Raw genomic sequence first — 18,817 nt, forward strand, 5'->3', positions numbered from 1 at the left:
AGGGCTTCAGGTAGGGACAGAGTCTTAGCCTGACTTAGGGAGAGCGACAGGGCCTGAGTGATGCCTAGAGTCAGGGCTTTAGCTACGGACAGCGTCAGGGCATGACATAGGATCAACATAAGGGTCTCTGTAAGATCAGCATTAGAGTTTAGTTAAAGACATTATCAGGACCTCTGTGAGGGACAGCCTCAGGGCCTCACTTAGGGACAGTGTCAGGGCTAACTTTGGGAGAGCTTCAGGACCTTGGTAAGACATGGGTCAGGATATTAGCTCAGGATAATGTCAGGACTTTAGATATTGATGGTAGCAGCGCCTACGTTAGGAAAAGTTTCAAGGCGTTAGTTAGGAGTAGCGGGCCTCTGATAGGTCCAGTGTCAGATCCTCAGTTAGCAATAGTGTTAGGGCCTTAGTTAGGGACAGTGTCAGGGCCGGATGCAGGGCGAGCATCTAGGCCTTAGTTCGGGACAGTTTCATGGTCTTGGGACTAAATTGAGTGCCTGAGGTAGGCACAGCCTAAGGGCTTCAGTTAGCATAAGAAGCAGGACATTAGCTAGTGACCGTGTCAGTTTAACATCTAGGGATAGTGTCAGGAAATGACCTAAGGATAGTGTGAAGACCTTTGTTACGGAGACTCTCAGGGCCTTATTCAGAACCAGTGTTAGGGCTTCAGGTAGGGACAGCATCAGAGCCTGACTTAGGGAGAGCGTTAGGGTCTGAGTGAGGCCTAGCATCAGACACTTAGTGGGGGACACTATCGGGGCATGACTTAGGAGCAGCATCAGGGCCTCTGTTGGATCAGCCTTAGGGTCTTAGTTAAAGACATGATCAGGGTCTGAGTTAGTCACAGCATCAAGGCCTGAGTTAGTTAGGGAAAGCTTCAGGGCCTCACTTAGGGACAGCGTCAGGGCTTACTTTGGGACAGTTTCAGGACCTTGGTAAGACATGGGTCAGGTTATTAGCTCCGGATAATATCAGGTGTTCAGATATTGACGGCAGCAGGGCCTTAGATAGAGGCAGTGTCAGGCCCTGAGTTACGACTAGCATCAGAGCCTTTGTTAGATACAATGTACGGGACTGAATTAGGAGTAGAGACAGGGCCTTAGTTAGTGACAGTGTCAGGGCCTGACTTAGGGAGAGCGACAGGGCCTGAGTGAGGCTTAGCGTCAGGCCCTTAGCTGGGCCCACTGTCAGGGCATGACTTTGGAGCAGCATCAGCGTCTTTGCTGGATCAGCATTAAGGTCTTCGTTAGGTACATGATCAGGGCGTGAATTAGTCACAGCTTCAAGGCTTCAGTTCAGGAAAGCTTCAGGGCCTGAGTTAGGGACAGCCTCAGGTCTTCACTTAGGGACAGCGTCAGGGCTTACTTTGGGACAGTTTCAGGACCTTGGAAAGACAAGGTCAGGATATTAGCTCAGGATAATGTCAGGACTTTTGATAGTGATGGCAGCAGGGCCTTAGTTACAGACGGTTTCAGGGCCTTAGTTAGGCCTAGCATCAGAGACTTTGTTAGGTACAGTGTAAGGGACTGAGTTAGGAGTAGTGTCAGGGCCTTGCTTAGGGACAGTGTCAGGGTCTGATTTAGGTGTACTGTCTGAGACCTAGTTAGGGACAGTGCTAGGGCCTGAGTTAGGATTAGTGTCAAGGCCTTATTTAGGACCAATTTCAGGGCCTTAGTTTGGACTAGCATCAGAGCCATTGTTAGGAATCGTATGAGGGCCTGAGTTAGGCATACTATCAGGGCCTTAGTTAGGGACAGTTTTAGGGCCTGAGTTAGGATTAGTGTCAAGGCCTTAGTTAGGACCAGTTTTAGGGCTTTAGTTTGGACTAGCAACAAAGCCTTTGTTAGGTATCATGTCGGGGCCTCAGTTAGGTGTAGTGTCAGGGCCATTGTTAGGGACAGTATCAGGGCCTGACTTAGGAGAAGTTCAGGGCCTTAGCCAGGGAAAGTGTCAGGGCCTTAGTTAGGGACATTATCAGGGCCTGAATTAACAGTAGTGTCAAAAGCCCTTAGTGAGGAGAGTAAGGAGTAAGTCAGGACTCAGGCCCTGGCACTGTTCTTAAATAAGGCCCTGACATTACCTGTAACACAGGTCCTGATCTGATTCCTATCATAGGCGCTGATGTTGGACTTAACTAAGGCCCTGACACTGGTCCTAACTAAAGCTGTGACACTACTCTTAACTCAGGCCCTGACACTGTCCCTAACAAAGCCTCTGACACTACTCCTAAATCAGGCCCTGACACTGTCCCTAACTAAGGCCCAGACACTGCTCCAAACTCAGCACTGACACTGTCACTAACTAAGGCCCTGACACTATTCATAGCTCACGCCCTAACACAACTCCTAAATCATGCCCTGACAATGTCCCTAACTAAGGCCCTGACATTATTCCTAACTCAGGCGCTGACACAATACTTAAGGAAGACCCTGCCATTACCCCTAACTCAGGCCCTGAAAAGATCCCTAACTAAGGCCGACACAACTCCTAACTCAGGCACTAACACTGTCCCTAAATAAGGCCCTGAAACTATTCCTAACTGAGGCGCTGATACAATACCAAACGAAGGCACTGATGCTACTCCTACCTAAGGCCCTAACACTACTCCTATCTCAGGCACTGACCCTGTCCCTAACTTAGGCCCTGACTCTACTCCTGACTCAGGCACTGACACTGGCCCTTACTTAGGCCGTGACACTACTCCTAACTAAGCAACTGACACTGTCCCTAACTAAGGCCCGGACACTACTCCTTACTCAGGCACTGACAATGTCACTAACTAAGGCCGTGACACTACTCCCAAAATAGGCACTGAGACTGTCCCTAAATATGCCCTAACAGTACTCCGAACTCAGGCACTGACACTGTCCTTAACTAAGGCCCTGATACTACTTCCACCTCAGGGACTGGCACTCTCCCTAAGTAAGCCCTGACATTACTTCCAATTCCGGCATTGACACTTTCGCTAACTAAGGCCCTGAAACTATTCACAACTCAGGCCCTTACACTGTTACTAACTACCGGTCTCAGACTACTCCTAACTCAGGCCCTGGCACTGTCCATAACTTAGGCTCTGGCACTATTCCTAACTCAGACACTGACGCTGTCCCTAACTAAGGGTCTGACACTACTACCAACTCAGACACTGACACTCTCCCTAACAAAGGCCCTGACACTACTCTTAACTAATACCCTGACACTGTCCCTAACAAAGACCCTGACACTATTCCCAACTCAAGCGCTGTCACTCTCCCTAACTAAGACCGTGACACTACTCCCATCTCAGCCACTGACACTGTCCCTAAGGCCCTGACACTACCTCCAACTCAGGCACTGACACTATCCCTAACTACAGCCCTGACACTTCTCCTAACTCAGGCACTGACACTGTCCCTTACTAATGTCCTGACACAACTCCCAACTCAGGCACTGACATTGTTCCTAACAAAGGCCCTGACACTAATCCCAACATAGGCACTGAGACTGTCCCAAAATACGCCCTGACAGTACTCCCAACTCAGGCACTGACACTGTCCCTAACTAAGGCCCTGACACTACTCCCAAACTAGGCACTGACATTGTCCCTAACTAAGGCCTTGACATTACTCTCAACTCAGGCACTAACACTGTCCCTAACTAAGGACTTGACACTACTCTTAACTCAGGCCCTGGCACAGTCCCTAACAAAGGCCTGCCACTACCACCAACTCTGGCACTGAGACTGTCCCACACTACCGCCATCACACTACTCCTAACTAAGGCAATGACGCTGTCCCTAAGTAAGGCCCTGACACTACTCCCAACTCAGGCACTGACGCTGTCCCTAACTAAGTCTCTGACACTACTCCCAACCCAGGCACTGACACTGTCCCTAATTAAGACCCTGACATAACTTCCAAATCCGGCACTGACACTTTTTCTAACTAAGGCCCTGAAACTACTCACAACTCAGGCCCTGACACTGTTCCTAACTACCGGTCTCAGACTACTCCTAACTTAGGCCCTGACACTATTCCTAACACAGTCACTGACACTCTCCCTAACTAAGGTCCTGAGACTATTCCTAACTCAGACCCTGACACTGTCCATCACTTAGGCCATGTCACTACTCCCAACTCAGGCACTGACGCTGTTCCTAACTAAGGGTCTGACACTACTCCAAACTGAGACACTGACACTCTTCCAAATTAAGGCCTTGACACTACTCTTAACTCAGGCCCTGACACTGTCCATAATAAAGACCCTGACAAAAATCCCAACTTAGGCACTGACAATGTCCATAACTAAGGCCCTGACACTATTCCCATCTCAGCCACTGACACTGCCCCTATCTATGGCCCTGACACTACTCCCAACGCAAGCACTGGCGCTGTCCCTAACTACGGCACTGGCACTACTCCCAACTCGCCCTGGCGCTGTCCCTAACTAAGGCTCTGACACTACTCCCAATTCAGGCAATGACAGTGTCCCTAACTGAGGCAATGATACTACTCCCAACTCAAGCACTAAGGCTCTGGATCATTGTGATGACAAGCGCCATGGAGCACTGTGATGACAAGGGCCATGGAGAATTGTGATGACGGGTCCTGGAGCATTGTGGTGACAAGGGCCATGGAGCATTTGGATTACAGGGGTCATGGGGCATTGTGATGAAAGTGGTCATGGAGCATTGTGATGAAAGTGGTCATGGAACATGGTGATAAAAGTGGTCATGGAGCATTGTGATGAAAAGTGCTATGGAGCATTGGGATGACAGGGGTCATGGAGCATTGTGATGACAAAGGCGTGGAGATTTGTGATGACGAGGACCATGGAGCATTGAGATTATAAGGATCATGCAGCATTGTGATGACAGGGGCCATGGAGCATTTTAATGACAAGGGACATGGAGCATTGTGATGACAGAGGTCATGGAGCATTGTGGTGACCAGCGGCATGGAGCATTGTGAAGAAAGGGGTACTGTAACATTGTGATGAAAGGGTCAAGGAGCATTTTGATTACAAGGCTCATGGAGCATTGTGATGACAAGGGCCATGGAGCATTGTGATGACAGGGCTCATGTGGCATTATGATGACAGTGGTCATGGAGCAATGTGATGAACGTTGTCATGGAGCACTGTGATTACAGGGGCCATGGAGAACTGTGATGACAAAGGCCAGGGAACATTGTGATGACAGGGGTCATGGAGCCTTGTGATGAAAACGGACCTGGAGCATTGTGATGAAAGGGGTCATGGCTCATTGTGATGACAGGGGGCCTGGAACATTGTGATGACAGGGGCCATGAAGCATTGTGATTTCACAGGCATGTAGCATTTTAGACAAGGGTCATGGAGCATTGTGTGACAAGGGCATGGAGCATTGTGATGACAATGGCATGTAGCATTGCGATGACAAAGGTCATGGAGCATTGTGATGACAGGGATTATGGAGCACTGTGATGACAAGGGCGTGGAGCATTGTGATGACAGTGGTAATGGAACACTGTGACGATAAGGGCATCGAGCCGAGTTAGGGACAGTCTAGCGGCCGTGGCACTAAATTCAGTGCCTGAATTATGCACAGCATAAGGTGTTTAGTTAGCATAAGAGGTAGGACATTAGCTCGGGACAGGGTTAGGGTAAAGGCTTGGAATCGTGTCAGGAAATGACCTAAGGATAGTGTGAAGACCTTTGTTACTGAGACTCTCAGGGACTTATTCAGAAGCAGTGTTAGGGCTTCAGGTAGGGACAGCATCAGGGCCTGACTTAGGGAGAGCGACAGGGCCTGAGTGAGGCCTAATGTCAGGCCCTTAGCTGGGGACACTCTCAGGGAATGACTTAGGAGCAGCATCAGTGCCTTTGTTGGATCAGCTTTAGGCTCTTAGTTAAAGACATGACCGGAGCCCCAGTTAGTCACAGCGTCAACGCCTCAGTGAGGGAAAGCTTCAGGGTCCGAGTTACAGACAGCCTCAAGTCTTCACTTAAAGACAGCGACAGGGCTTTCTTAGGGACAGTGTCAGGACCTTGGTTAGAAATGGGTCAGGATATTAGCTCAGGAGGGTGTCAGGATTTTAGTTATTGCTGGCAGCAGGGCCTATATTAAGGACAGATTCCGGGCCTTTGTTAGATTCAGTGTCATGGCCTTAGTTAGGAGTAGTCAGGGCCTTAGTTAGGGAGAGCATTAGGGTTTCAGTTAGCATAAGATGCAGGAGATTATCTCGGGACAGAGTCAGGTTCCAGGCCAGAGACAGTGAAAGGAAATGACCAAGGGATAACGAGAAGACCTTAGTTATTGAGAGCATCAGGGCCTTAGTTAGCAGCAGAGTGAGCGCCTTAATCAGGACCAGCGCCAGGGCTTGATGTACGGACAGCATCAGAGCCTAACTAAGGTACAGCAACAGGGCCTAAGTGAGGCCTATCTTTAGGGCCTGAGTAAGGGACAGTATCAGGGCATGACTTAGGAGCAGCATAAAGGCCTCTGTAGGATCAGCATTAGGGTCTTCGTTAAAGCTATTATCAGGGCCTCCTTTAGGGAGAGCCTCAAGGCCTCACTTAGGGACAGCGTCAGGGCTTACTTTGGGAAAGTTTCAGGACCTTGGTAAGACATGGGTCAGGCTATTAGCTCAGGATAATATCAGGTGTTGAGATATTGACGGCAGCAGGGCCTTACTTAGAGGCAGTGTCAGGGCCTAAGTTAGGACTAGCATCAGAGCCTTTGTTAGGTACAGTGTCAGTGACTGAGTTAGGTGTAGTGTCAGAGCCTTAGTCAGGGACAGTGTCAGGGCCTGCATTAGGACGAGCCTCCAGGCCTCAGTTAGGGACAGGTTCCCGGCCTCGGACCTAAATTCAGGGCCTCATTTAGGGACAGAATCAGGGATTTAGCTAGCATAAGGGGATCTACAGCTGAAAGCAACCTGAACACCACCACAAGCAGATGCAGAAGTGAACCATGCACGCCCCTATGAAGGAATATTCCACAGCAGTTGAGTACATTTTGTTTAATGTTAGTAACACCATAAAAATTAGGTTTTGAAGAACGCTATATTCAGAAGATGAAAGAATCTCGTTCTAAAGAATCTCTTTAGCTAATCTCGACATTAGCTAAAGAGAAGGTTAGGTTAAGGTCTAGGGAGAGTGTCAGGAAATGACCTAAGGATAGTGTCAAGACCTTAGTTACTTAGCACATCAGGACCTAATTTAGGAGCAGTGAGTGTCAGGGCTTCGGGTAGGAACAGCGTCAGAGCCTGACTTAGGGAGTGGGACAGGGCCTGAGTGAGGCCTAGCGTCAGGGCCTTAGCTAGAGACAGTGTCAGGGCATGACTTAGGAGCAGCATAAGAGCCACGGTAGGATCAGCCTCAGGGGCTATGTGAAAGATATTATCAGGGCCTCTGTTAGGGACAGCCTCAAGGCCTCACTTAGAGACAGCATCAGGGCTTCCTTAGGGACAGTTTCAGGACCTTGGTAAGAGATGGGTCAAGAAATTAGCTCAGGATAGTGTCAGGACTTGAGATATTGACGGCAGCAGGGCCTTAGTTAGGGAGAGTGTCAGGCCCTGAATTAGGACGAACATCGAGGCCTTAGGTACGGACAGGGTCACAGCCTCGAGAGTAATTTTAGGCCCTTAGTTAAGGACAGCAGCAAGGCTGTAGTTAGCATAAGAGGCACGACATTTGCTAGGGACAGGGTCAGGTTATGGTCTAGGGATAGTGTCAGGAAAGGACCTAAGCATAGTGTCAAAACCTTAGTTACTGAGAGTATCAGATCCTTATTTCGAACCAGTGTCAGGGCTTCAGGTAGGGACAGCATCAGAGCCTGACTTAGGGAGAGCGACAGGGCCTGAGTGAGGCCTAGCGTCAGGCCCTTAGCTGAGGACACTGTCAGGGCATGACTTAGGAACAGAATCAGCGCCTCTGTTGGATCAGCCTTAGCGTCTTTGTTACAGATATGATCAGGGCCTGACTTAGTCACAGCTTCAAGGCCTCAGTTAGGGAAAGCTTCAGGGCCTGAGTTAGGGACAGCCTCAGTTCTTAACATAGGGACAGCGACAGGGCTTTCTTAGGGACAGTGTCAGGACCTTGGTTAGAAATATGTCAGGATATTAACTCAGGCTAGTGTCCAGTTTTTAGTTATTGCTGACAGCAGGGCCTATATTAGGGGCAAATTCTGAGCCTCACTTAGAGACAGTGTCAGGGCCTGAGTTAGGACTAGCATCAGAGCCCTTGGAAAGTACAGTGTCAGGGACTGAGTTAGATGCAGTGTCAGGGCTTTAGTTAGGGACAGTGTCAGCGCCTCAGTTAGGATGAGCCTCCAACCTCAGTTAGGGACAGGTTGACGGCCTCGGGACTAATTTCAGGCTCTTAGTTAGAGACAGCATCAGGGATTTAGTTAGCATAAGAGGCTCGACAATAGCTAAAGACAAGTTTAGGTTAAGATCTAGGGATAGTGTGAGGAAATGACCTAGGGATAGTGTCAAGACCATAGCTAATTAGAGCATCAGTGCCTAATTTAGGCCCAGTGTCAGGGCTTCAGGTAGGGACAGAGTCTTAGCCTGACTTAGGGAGAGCGACAGGGCCTGAGTGATGCCTAGAGTCAGGGCTTTAGCTACGGACAGCGTCAGGGCATGACATAGGATCAACATAAGGGTCTCTGTAAGATCAGCATTAGAGTTTAGTTAAAGACATTATCAGGACCTCTGTGAGGGACAGCCTCAGGGCCTCACTTAGGGACAGTGTCAGGGCTAACTTTGGGAGAGCTTCAGGACCTTGGTAAGACATGGGTCAGGATATTAGCTCAGGATAATGTCAGGACTTTAGATATTGATGGTAGCAGCGCCTACGTTAGGAAAAGTTTCAAGGCGTTAGTTAGGAGTAGCGGGCCTCTGATAGGTCCAGTGTCAGATCCTCAGTTAGCAATAGTGTTAGGGCCTTAGTTAGGGACAGTGTCAGGGCCGGATGTAGGGCGAGCATCTAGGCCTTAGTTCGGGACAGTTTCACGGTCTTGGGACTAAATTGAGTGCCTGAGGTAGGCACAGCCTAAGGGCTTCAGTTAGCATAAGAAGCAGGACATTAGCTAGTGACCGTGTCAGTTTAACATCTAGGGATAGTGTCAGGAAATGACCTAAGGATAGTGTGAAGACCTTTGTTACGGAGACTCTCAGGGCCTTATTCAGAACCAGTGTTAGGGCTTCAGGTAGGGACAGCATCAGAGCCTGACTTAGGGAGAGCGTTAGGGTCTGAGTGAGGCCTAGCATCAGACACTTAGTGGGGGACACTATCGGGGCATGACTTAGGAGCAGCATCAGGGCCTCTGTTGGATCAGCCTTAGGGTCTTAGTTAAAGACATGATCAGGGTCTGAGTTAGTCACAGCATCAAGGCCTGAGTTAGTTAGGGAAAGCTTCAGGGCCTCACTTAGGGACAGCGTCAGGGCTTACTTTGGGACAGTTTCAGGACCTTGGTAAGACATGGGTCAGGTTATTAGCTCCGGATAATATCAGGTGTTCAGATATTGACGGCAGCAGGGCCTTAGATAGAGGCAGTGTCAGGCCCTGAGTTACGACTAGCATCAGAGCCTTTGTTAGATACAATGTACGGGACTGAATTAGGAGTAGAGACAGGGCCTTAGTTAGTGACAGTGTCAGGGCCTGACTTAGGGAGAGCGACAGGGCCTGAGTGAGGCTTAGCGTCAGGCCCTTAGCTGGGCCCACTGTCAGGGCATGACTTTGGAGCAGCATCAGCGTCTTTGCTGGATCAGCATTAAGGTCTTCGTTAGGTACATGATCAGGGCGTGAATTAGTCACAGCTTCAAGGCTTCAGTTCAGGAAAGCTTCAGGGCCTGAGTTAGGGACAGCCTCAGGTCTTCACTTAGGGACAGCGTCAGGGCTTACTTTGGGACAGTTTCAGGACCTTGGAAAGACAAGGTCAGGATATTAGCTCAGGATAATGTCAGGACTTTTGATAGTGATGGCAGCAGGGCCTTAGTTACAGACGGTTTCAGGGCCTTAGTTAGGCCTAGCATCAGAGACTTTGTTAGGTACAGTGTAAGGGACTGAGTTAGGAGTAGTGTCAGGGCCTTGCTTAGGGACAGTGTCAGGGTCTGATTTAGGTGTACTGTCTGAGACCTAGTTAGGGACAGTGCTAGGGCCTGAGTTAGGATTAGTGTCAAGGCCTTATTTAGGACCAATTTCAGGGCCTTAGTTTGGACTAGCATCAGAGCCATTGTTAGGAATCGTATGAGGGCCTGAGTTAGGCATACTATCAGGGCCTTAGTTAGGGACAGTTTTAGGGCCTGAGTTAGGATTAGTGTCAAGGCCTTAGTTAGGACCAGTTTTAGGGCTTTAGTTTGGACTAGCAACAAAGCCTTTGTTAGGTATCATGTCGGGGCCTCAGTTAGGTGTAGTGTCAGGGCCATTGTTAGGGACAGTATCAGGGCCTGACTTAGGAGAAGTTCAGGGCCTTAGCCAGGGAAAGTGTCAGGGCCTTAGTTAGGGACATTATCAGGGCCTGAATTAACAGTAGTGTCAAAAGCCCTTAGTGAGGAGAGTAAGGAGTAAGTCAGGACTCAGGCCCTGGCACTGTTCTTAAATAAGGCCCTGACATTACCTGTAACACAGGTCCTGATCTGATTCCTATCATAGGCGCTGATGTTGGACTTAACTAAGGCCCTGACACTGGTCCTAACTAAAGCTGTGACACTACTCTTAACTCAGGCCCTGACACTGTCCCTAACAAAGCCTCTGACACTACTCCTAAATCAGGCCCTGACATTGTCCCTAACTAAGGCCCAGACACTGCTCCAAACTCAGCACTGACACTGTCACTAACTAAGGCCCTGACACTATTCATAGCTCACGCCCTAACACAACTCCTAAATCATGCCCTGACAATGTCCCTAACTAAGGCCCTGACATTATTCCTAACTCAGGCGCTGACACAATACTTAAGGAAGACCCTGCCATTACCCCTAACTCAGGCCCTGAAAAGATCCCTAACTAAGGCCGACACAACTCCTAACTCAGGCACTAACACTGTCCCTAAATAAGGCCCTGAAACTATTCCTAACTGAGGCGCTGATACAATACCAAACGAAGGCACTGATGCTACTCCTACCTAAGGCCCTAACACTACTCCTATCTCAGGCACTGACCCTGTCCCTAACTTAGGCCCTGACTCTACTCCTGACTCAGGCACTGACACTGGCCCTTACTTAGGCCGTGACACTACTCCTAACTAAGCAACTGACACTGTCCCTAACTAAGGCCCGGACACTACTCCTTACTCAGGCACTGACAATGTCACTAACTAAGGCCGTGACACTACTCCCAAAATAGGCACTGAGACTGTCCCTAAATATGCCCTAACAGTACTCCGAACTCAGGCACTGACACTGTCCTTAACTAAGGCCCTGATACTACTTCCACCTCAGGGACTGGCACTCTCCCTAAGTAAGCCCTGACATTACTTCCAATTCCGGCATTGACACTTTCGCTAACTAAGGCCCTGAAACTATTCACAACTCAGGCCCTTACACTGTTACTAACTACCGGTCTCAGACTACTCCTAACTCAGGCCCTGGCACTGTCCATAACTTAGGCTCTGGCACTATTCCTAACTCAGACACTGACGCTGTCCCTAACTAAGGGTCTGACACTACTACCAACTCAGACACTGACACTCTCCCTAACAAAGGCCCTGACACTACTCTTAACTAATACCCTGACACTGTCCCTAACAAAGACCCTGACACTATTCCCAACTCAAGCGCTGTCACTCTCCCTAACTAAGACCGTGACACTACTCCCATCTCAGCCACTGACACTGTCCCTAAGGCCCTGACACTACCTCCAACTCAGGCACTGACACTATCCCTAACTACAGCCCTGACACTTCTCCTAACTCAGGCACTGACACTGTCCCTTACTAATGTCCTGACACAACTCCCAACTCAGGCACTGACATTGTTCCTAACAAAGGCCCTGACACTAATCCCAACATAGGCACTGAGACTGTCCCAAAATACGCCCTGACAGTACTCCCAACTCAGGCACTGACACTGTCCCTAACTAAGGCCCTGACACTACTCCCAAACTAGGCACTGACATTGTCCCTAACTAAGGCCTTGACATTACTCTCAACTCAGGCACTAACACTGTCCCTAACTAAGGACTTGACACTACTCTTAACTCAGGCCCTGGCACAGTCCCTAACAAAGGCCTGCCACTACCACCAACTCTGGCACTGAGACTGTCCCACACTACCGCCATCACACTACTCCTAACTAAGGCAATGACGCTGTCCCTAAGTAAGGCCCTGACACTACTCCCAACTCAGGCACTGACGCTGTCCCTAACTAAGTCTCTGACACTACTCCCAACCCAGGCACTGACACTGTCCCTAATTAAGACCCTGACATAACTTCCAAATCCGGCACTGACACTTTTTCTAACTAAGGCCCTGAAACTACTCACAACTCAGGCCCTGACACTGTTCCTAACTACCGGTCTCAGACTACTCCTAACTTAGGCCCTGACACTATTCCTAACACAGTCACTGACACTCTCCCTAACTAAGGTCCTGAGACTATTCCTAACTCAGACCCTGACACTGTCCATCACTTAGGCCATGTCACTACTCCCAACTCAGGCACTGACGCTGTTCCTAACTAAGGGTCTGACACTACTCCAAACTGAGACACTGACACTCTTCCAAATTAAGGCCTTGACACTACTCTTAACTCAGGCCCTGACACTGTCCATAATAAAGACCCTGACAAAAATCCCAACTTAGGCACTGACAATGTCCGTAACTAAGGCCCTGACACTATTCCCATCTCAGCCACTGACACTGCCCCTATCTATGGCCCTGACACTACTCCCAACGCAAGCACTGGCGCTGTCCCTAACTACGGCACTGGCACTACTCCCAACTCGCCCTGGCGCTGTCCCTAACTAAGGCTCTGACACTACTCCCAATTCAGGCAATGACAGTGTCCCTAACTGAGGCAATGATACTACTCCCAACTCAAGCACTAAGGCTCTGGATCATTGTGATGACAAGCGCCATGGAGCACTGTGATGACAAGGGCCATGGAGAATTGTGATGACGGGTCCTGGAGCATTGTGGTGACAAGGGCCATGGAGCATTTGGATTACAGGGGTCATGGGGCATTGTGATGAAAGTGGTCATGGAGCATTGTGATGAAAGTGGTCATGGAACATGGTGATAAAAGTGGTCATGGAGCATTGTGATGAAAAGTGCTATGGAGCATTGGGATGACAGGGGTCATGGAGCATTGTGATGACAAAGGCGTGGAGATTTGTGATGACGAGGACCATGGAGCATTGAGATTATAAGGATCATGCAGCATTGTGATGACAGGGGCCATGGAGCATTTTAATGACAAGGGACATGGAGCATTGTGATGACAGAGGTCATGGAGCATTGTGGTGACCAGCGGCATGGAGCATTGTGAAGAAAGGGGTACTGTAACATTGTGATGAAAGGGTCAAGGAGCATTTTGATTACAAGGCTCATGGAGCATTGTGATGACAAGGGCCATGGAGCATTGTGATGACAGGGCTCATGTGGCATTATGATGACAGTGGTCATGGAGCAATGTGATGAACGTTGTCATGGAGCACTGTGATTACAGGGGCCATGGAGAACTGTGATGACAAAGGCCAGGGAACATTGTGATGACAGGGGTCATGGAGCCTTGTGATGAAAACGGACCTGGAGCATTGTGATGAAAGGGGTCATGGCTCATTGTGATGACAGGGGGCCTGGAACATTGTGATGACAGGGGCCATGAAGCATTGTGATTTCACAGGCATGTAGCATTTTAGACAAGGGTCATGGAGCATTGTGTGACAAGGGCATGGAGCATTGTGATGACAATGGCATGTAGCATTGCGATGACAAAGGTCATGGAGCATTGTGATGACAGGGATTATGGAGCACTGTGATGACAAGGGCGTGGAGCATTGTGATGACAGTGGTAATGGAACACTGTGACGATAAGGGCATCGAGCCGAGTTAGGGACAGTCTAGCGGCCGTGGCACTAAATTCAGTGCCTGAATTATGCACAGCATAAGGTGTTTAGTTAGCATAAGAGGTAGGACATTAGCTCGGGACAGGGTTAGGGTAAAGGCTTGGAATCGTGTCAGGAAATGACCTAAGGATAGTGTGAAGACCTTTGTTACTGAGACTCTCAGGGACTTATTCAGAAGCAGTGTTAGGGCTTCAGGTAGGGACAGCATCAGGGCCTGACTTAGGGAGAGCGACAGGGCCTGAGTGAGGCCTAATGTCAGGCCCTTAGCTGGGGACACTCTCAGGGAATGACTTAGGAGCAGCATCAGTGCCTTTGTTGGATCAGCTTTAGGCTCTTAGTTAAAGACATGACCGGAGCCCCAGTTAGTCACAGCGTCAACGCCTCAGTGAGGGAAAGCTTCAGGGTCCGAGTTACAGACAGCCTCAAGTCTTCACTTAAAGACAGCGACAGGGCTTTCTTAGGGACAGTGTCAGGACCTTGGTTAGAAATGGGTCAGGATATTAGCTCAGGAGGGTGTCAGGATTTTAGTTATTGCTGGCAGCAGGGCCTATATTAAGGACAGATTCCGGGCCTTTGTTAGATTCAGTGTCATGGCCTTAGTTAGGAGTAGTCAGGGCCTTAGTTAGGGAGAGCATTAGGGTTTCAGTTAGCATAAGATGCAGGAGATTATCTCGGGACAGAGTCAGGTTCCAGGCCAGAGACAGTGAAAGGAAATGACCAAGGGATAACGAGAAGACCTTAGTTATTGAGAGCATCAGGGCCTTAGTTAGCAGCAGAGTGAGCGCCTTAATCAGGACCAGCGCCAGGGCTTGATGTACGGACAGCATCAGAGCCTAACTAAGGTACAGCAACAGGGCCTAAGTGAGGCCTATCTTTAGGGCCTGAGTAAGGGACAGTATCAGGGCATGACTTAGGAGCAGCATAAAGGCCTCTGTAGGATCAGCATTAGGGTCTTCGTTAAAGCTATTATCAGGGCCTCCTTTAGGGAGAGCCTCAAGGCCTCACTTAGGGACAGCGTCAGGGCTTACTTTGGGAAAGTTTCAGGACCTTGGTAAGACATGGGTCAGGCTATTAGCTCAGGATAATATCAGGTGTTGAGATATTGACGGCAGCAGGGCCTTACTTAGAGGCAGTGTCAGGGCCTAAGTTAGGACTAGCATCAGAGCCTTTGTTAGGTACAGTGTCAGTGACTGAGTTAGGTGTAGTGTCAGAGCCTTAGTCAGGGACAGTGTCAGGGCCTGCATTAGGACGAGCCTCCAGGCCTCAGTTAGGGACAGGTTCCCGGCCTCGGACCTAAATTCAGGGCCTCATTTAGGGACAGAATCAGGGATTTAGCTAGCATAAGGGGATCTACAGCTGAAAGCAACCTGAACACCACCACAAGCAGATGCAGAAGTGAACCATGCACGCTCCTATGAAGGAATATTCCACAGCAGTTGAGTACATTTTGTTTAATGTTAGTAACACCATAAAAATTAGGTTTTGAAGAACGCTATATTCAGAAGATGAAAGAATCTCGTTCTAAAGAATCTCTTTAGCTAATCTCGACATTAGCTAAAGAGAAGGTTAGGTTAAGGTCTAGGGAGAGTGTCAGGAAATGACCTAAGGATAGTGTCAAGACCTTAGTTACTTAGCACATCAGGACCTAATTTAGGAGCAGTGAGTGTCAGGGCTTCGGGTAGGAACAGCGTCAGAGCCTGACTTAGGGAGTGGGACAGGGCCTGAGTGAGGCCTAGCGTCAGGGCCTTAGCTAGAGACAGTGTCAGGGCATGACTTAGGAGCAGCATAAGAGCCACGGTAGGATCAGCCTCAGGGGCTATGTGAAAGATATTATCAGGGCCTCTGTTAGGGACAGCCTCAAGGCCTCACTTAGAGACAGCATCAGGGCTTCCTTAGGGACAGTTTCAGGACCTTGGTAAGAGATGGGTCAAGAAATTAGCTCAGGATAGTGTCAGGACTTGAGATATTGACGGCAGCAGGGCCTTAGTTAGGGAGAGTGTCAGGCCCTGAATTAGGACGAACATCGAGGCCTTAGGTACGGACAGGGTCACAGCCTCGAGAGTAATTTTAGGCCCTTAGTTAAGGACAGCAGCAGGGCTGTAGTTAGCATAAGAGGCACAACATTTGCTAGGGACAGGGTCAGGTTATGGTCTAGGGATAGTGTCAGGAAAGGACCTAAGCATAGTGTCAAAACCTTAGTTACTGAGAGTATCAGATCCTTATTTCGAACCAGTGTCAGGGCTTCAGGTAGGGACAGCATCAGAGCCTGACTTAGGGAGAGCGACAGGGCCTGAGTGAGGCCTAGCGTCAGGCCCTTAGCTGAGGACACTGTCAGGGCATGACTTAAGAACAGAATCAGCGCCTCTGTTGGATCAGCCTTAGCGTCTTTGTTACAGATATGATCAGGGCCTGACTTAGTCACAGCTTCAAGGCCTCAGTTAGGGAAAGCTTCAGGGCCTGAGTTAGGGACAGCCTCAGTTCTTAACATAGGGACAGCGACAGGGCTTTCTTAGGGACAGTGTCAGGACCTTGGTTAGAAATATGTCAGGATATTAACTCAGGCTAGTGTCCAGTTTTTAGTTATTGCTGACAGCAGGGCCTATATTAGGGGCAAATTCTGAGCCTCACTTAGAGACAGTGTCAGGGCCTGAGTTAGGACTAGCATCAGAGCCCTTGGAAAGTACAGTGTCAGGGACTGAGTTAGATGCAGTGTCAGGGCTTTAGTTAGGGACAGTGTCAGCGCCTCAGTTAGGATGAGCCTCCAACCTCAGTTAGGGACAGGTTGACGGCCTCGGGACTAATTTCAGGCTCTTAGTTAGAGACAGCATCAGGGATTTAGTTAGCATAAGAGGCTCGACAATAGCTAAAGACAAGTTTAGGTTAAGATCTAGGGATAGTGTGAGGAAATGACCTAGGGATAGTGTCAAGACCATAGCTAATTAGAGCATCAGTGCCTAATTTAGGCCCAGTGTCAGGGCTTCAGGTAGGGACAGAGTCTTAGCCTGACTTAGGGAGAGCGACAGGGCCTGAGTGATGCCTAGAGTCAGGGCTTTAGCTACGGACAGCGTCAGGGCATGACATAGGATCAACATAAGGGTCTCTGTAAGATCAGCATTAGAGTTTAGTTAAAGACATTATCAGGACCTCTGTGAGGGACAGCCTCAGGGCCTCACTTAGGGACAGTGTCAGGGCTAACTTTGGGAGAGCTTCAGGACCTTGGTAAGACATGGGTCAGGATATTAGCTCAGGATAATGTCAGGACTTTAGATATTGATGGTAGCAGCGCCTACGTTAGGAAAAGTTTCAAGGCGTTAGTTAGGAGTAGCGGGCCTCTGATAGGTCCAGTGTCAGATCCTCAGTTAGCAATAGTGTTAGGGCCTTAGTTAGGGACAGTGTCAGGGCCGGATGTAGGGCGAGCATCTAGGCCTTAGTTCGGGACAGTTTCACGGTCTTGGGACTAAATTGAGTGCCTGAGGTAGGCACAGCCTAAGGGCTTCAGTTAGCATAAGAAGCAGGACATTAGCTAGTGACCGTGTCAGTTTAACATCTAGGGATAGTGTCAGGAAATGACCTAAGGATAGTGTGAAGACCTTTGTTACGGAGACTCTCAGGGCCTTATTCAGAACCAGTGTTAGGGCTTCAGGTAGGGACAGCATCAGAGCCTGACTTAGGGAGAGCGTTAGGGTCTGAGTGAGGCCTAGCATCAGACACTTAGTGGGGGACACTATCGGGGCATGACTTAGGAGCAGCATCAGGGCCTCTGTTGGATCAGCCTTAGGGTCTTAGTTAAAGACATGATCAGGGTCTGAGTTAGTCACAGCATCAAGGCCTGAGTTAGTTAGGGAAAGCTTCAGGGCCTCACTTAGGGACAGCGTCAGGGCTTACTTTGGGACAGTTTCAGGACCTTGGTAAGACATGGGTCAGGTTATTAGCTCCGGATAATATCAGGTGTTCAGATATTGACGGCAGCAGGGCCTTAGATAGAGGCAGTGTCAGGCCCTGAGTTACGACTAGCATCAGAGCCTTTGTTAGATACAATGTACGGGACTGAATTAGGAGTAGAGTCAGGGCCTTAGTTAGTGACAGTGTCAGGGCCTGACTTAGGGAGAGCGACAGGGCCTGCGTGAGGCTTAGCGTCAGGCCCTTAGCTGGGCCCACTGTCAGGGCATGACTTTGGAGCAGCATCAGCGTCTTTGCTGGATCAGCATTAAGGTCTTCGTTAGGTACATGATCAGGGCGTGAATTAGTCACAGCTTCAAGGCTTCAGTTCAGGAAAGCTTCAGGGCCTGAGTTAGGGACAGCCTCAGGTCTTCACTTAGGGACAGCGTCAGGGCTTACTTTGGGACAGTTTCAGGACCTTGGAAAGACAAGGTCAGGATATTAGCTCAGGATAATGTCAGGACTTTTGATAGTGATGGCAGCAGGGCCTTAGTTACAGACGGTTTCAGGGCCTTAGTTAGGCCTAGCATCAGAGACTTTGTTAGGTACAGTGTAAGGGACTGAGCTAGGAGTAGTGTCAGGGCCTTGCTTAGGGACAGTGTCAGGGTCTGATTTAGGTGTACTGTCTGAGACCTAGTTAGGGACAGTGCTAGGGCCTGAGTTAGGATTAGTGTCAAGGCCTTATTTAGGACCAATTTCAGGGCCTTAGTTTGGACTAGCATCAGAGCCATTGTTAGGAATCGTATGAGGGCCTGAGTTAGGCATACTATCAGGGCCTTAGTTAGGGACAGTTTTAGGGCCTGAGTTAGGATTAGTGTCAAGGCCTTAGTTAGGACCAGTTTTAGGG

The 18,817-nt window shown here is 49.3% G+C and overlaps 2 long non-coding RNA genes across 2 annotated transcripts; one reads left to right on the forward strand and one right to left on the reverse strand.

Annotated features, from left to right (window-relative positions):
- Positions 1-2,128: 2,128 nt before the first annotated feature.
- On the reverse strand, positions 2,129-13,789 carry LOC309632113. Its single transcript, XR_014246741.1, has 2 exons — positions 10,995-13,789; positions 2,129-3,565 (listed from the first exon to the last, which is right to left on the reverse strand). It is a non-coding gene; the product is annotated as an uncharacterized lncRNA (long non-coding RNA).
- Positions 13,790-14,083: 294 nt separating this feature from the next.
- On the forward strand, positions 14,084-18,387 carry LOC309632120. The gene is made up of 2 exons (XR_014246745.1): positions 14,084-15,122; positions 17,980-18,387. It is a non-coding gene; the product is annotated as an uncharacterized lncRNA (long non-coding RNA).
- The last annotated feature ends 430 nt before the right edge of the window (positions 18,388-18,817 follow it).

The sequence above is a fragment of the Balaenoptera borealis genome (assembly GCF_965194805.1).
Source record: "Balaenoptera borealis genome assembly, chromosome: 7".
NCBI classification, from domain to species: domain Eukaryota; kingdom Metazoa; phylum Chordata; class Mammalia; order Artiodactyla; family Balaenopteridae; genus Balaenoptera; species Balaenoptera borealis.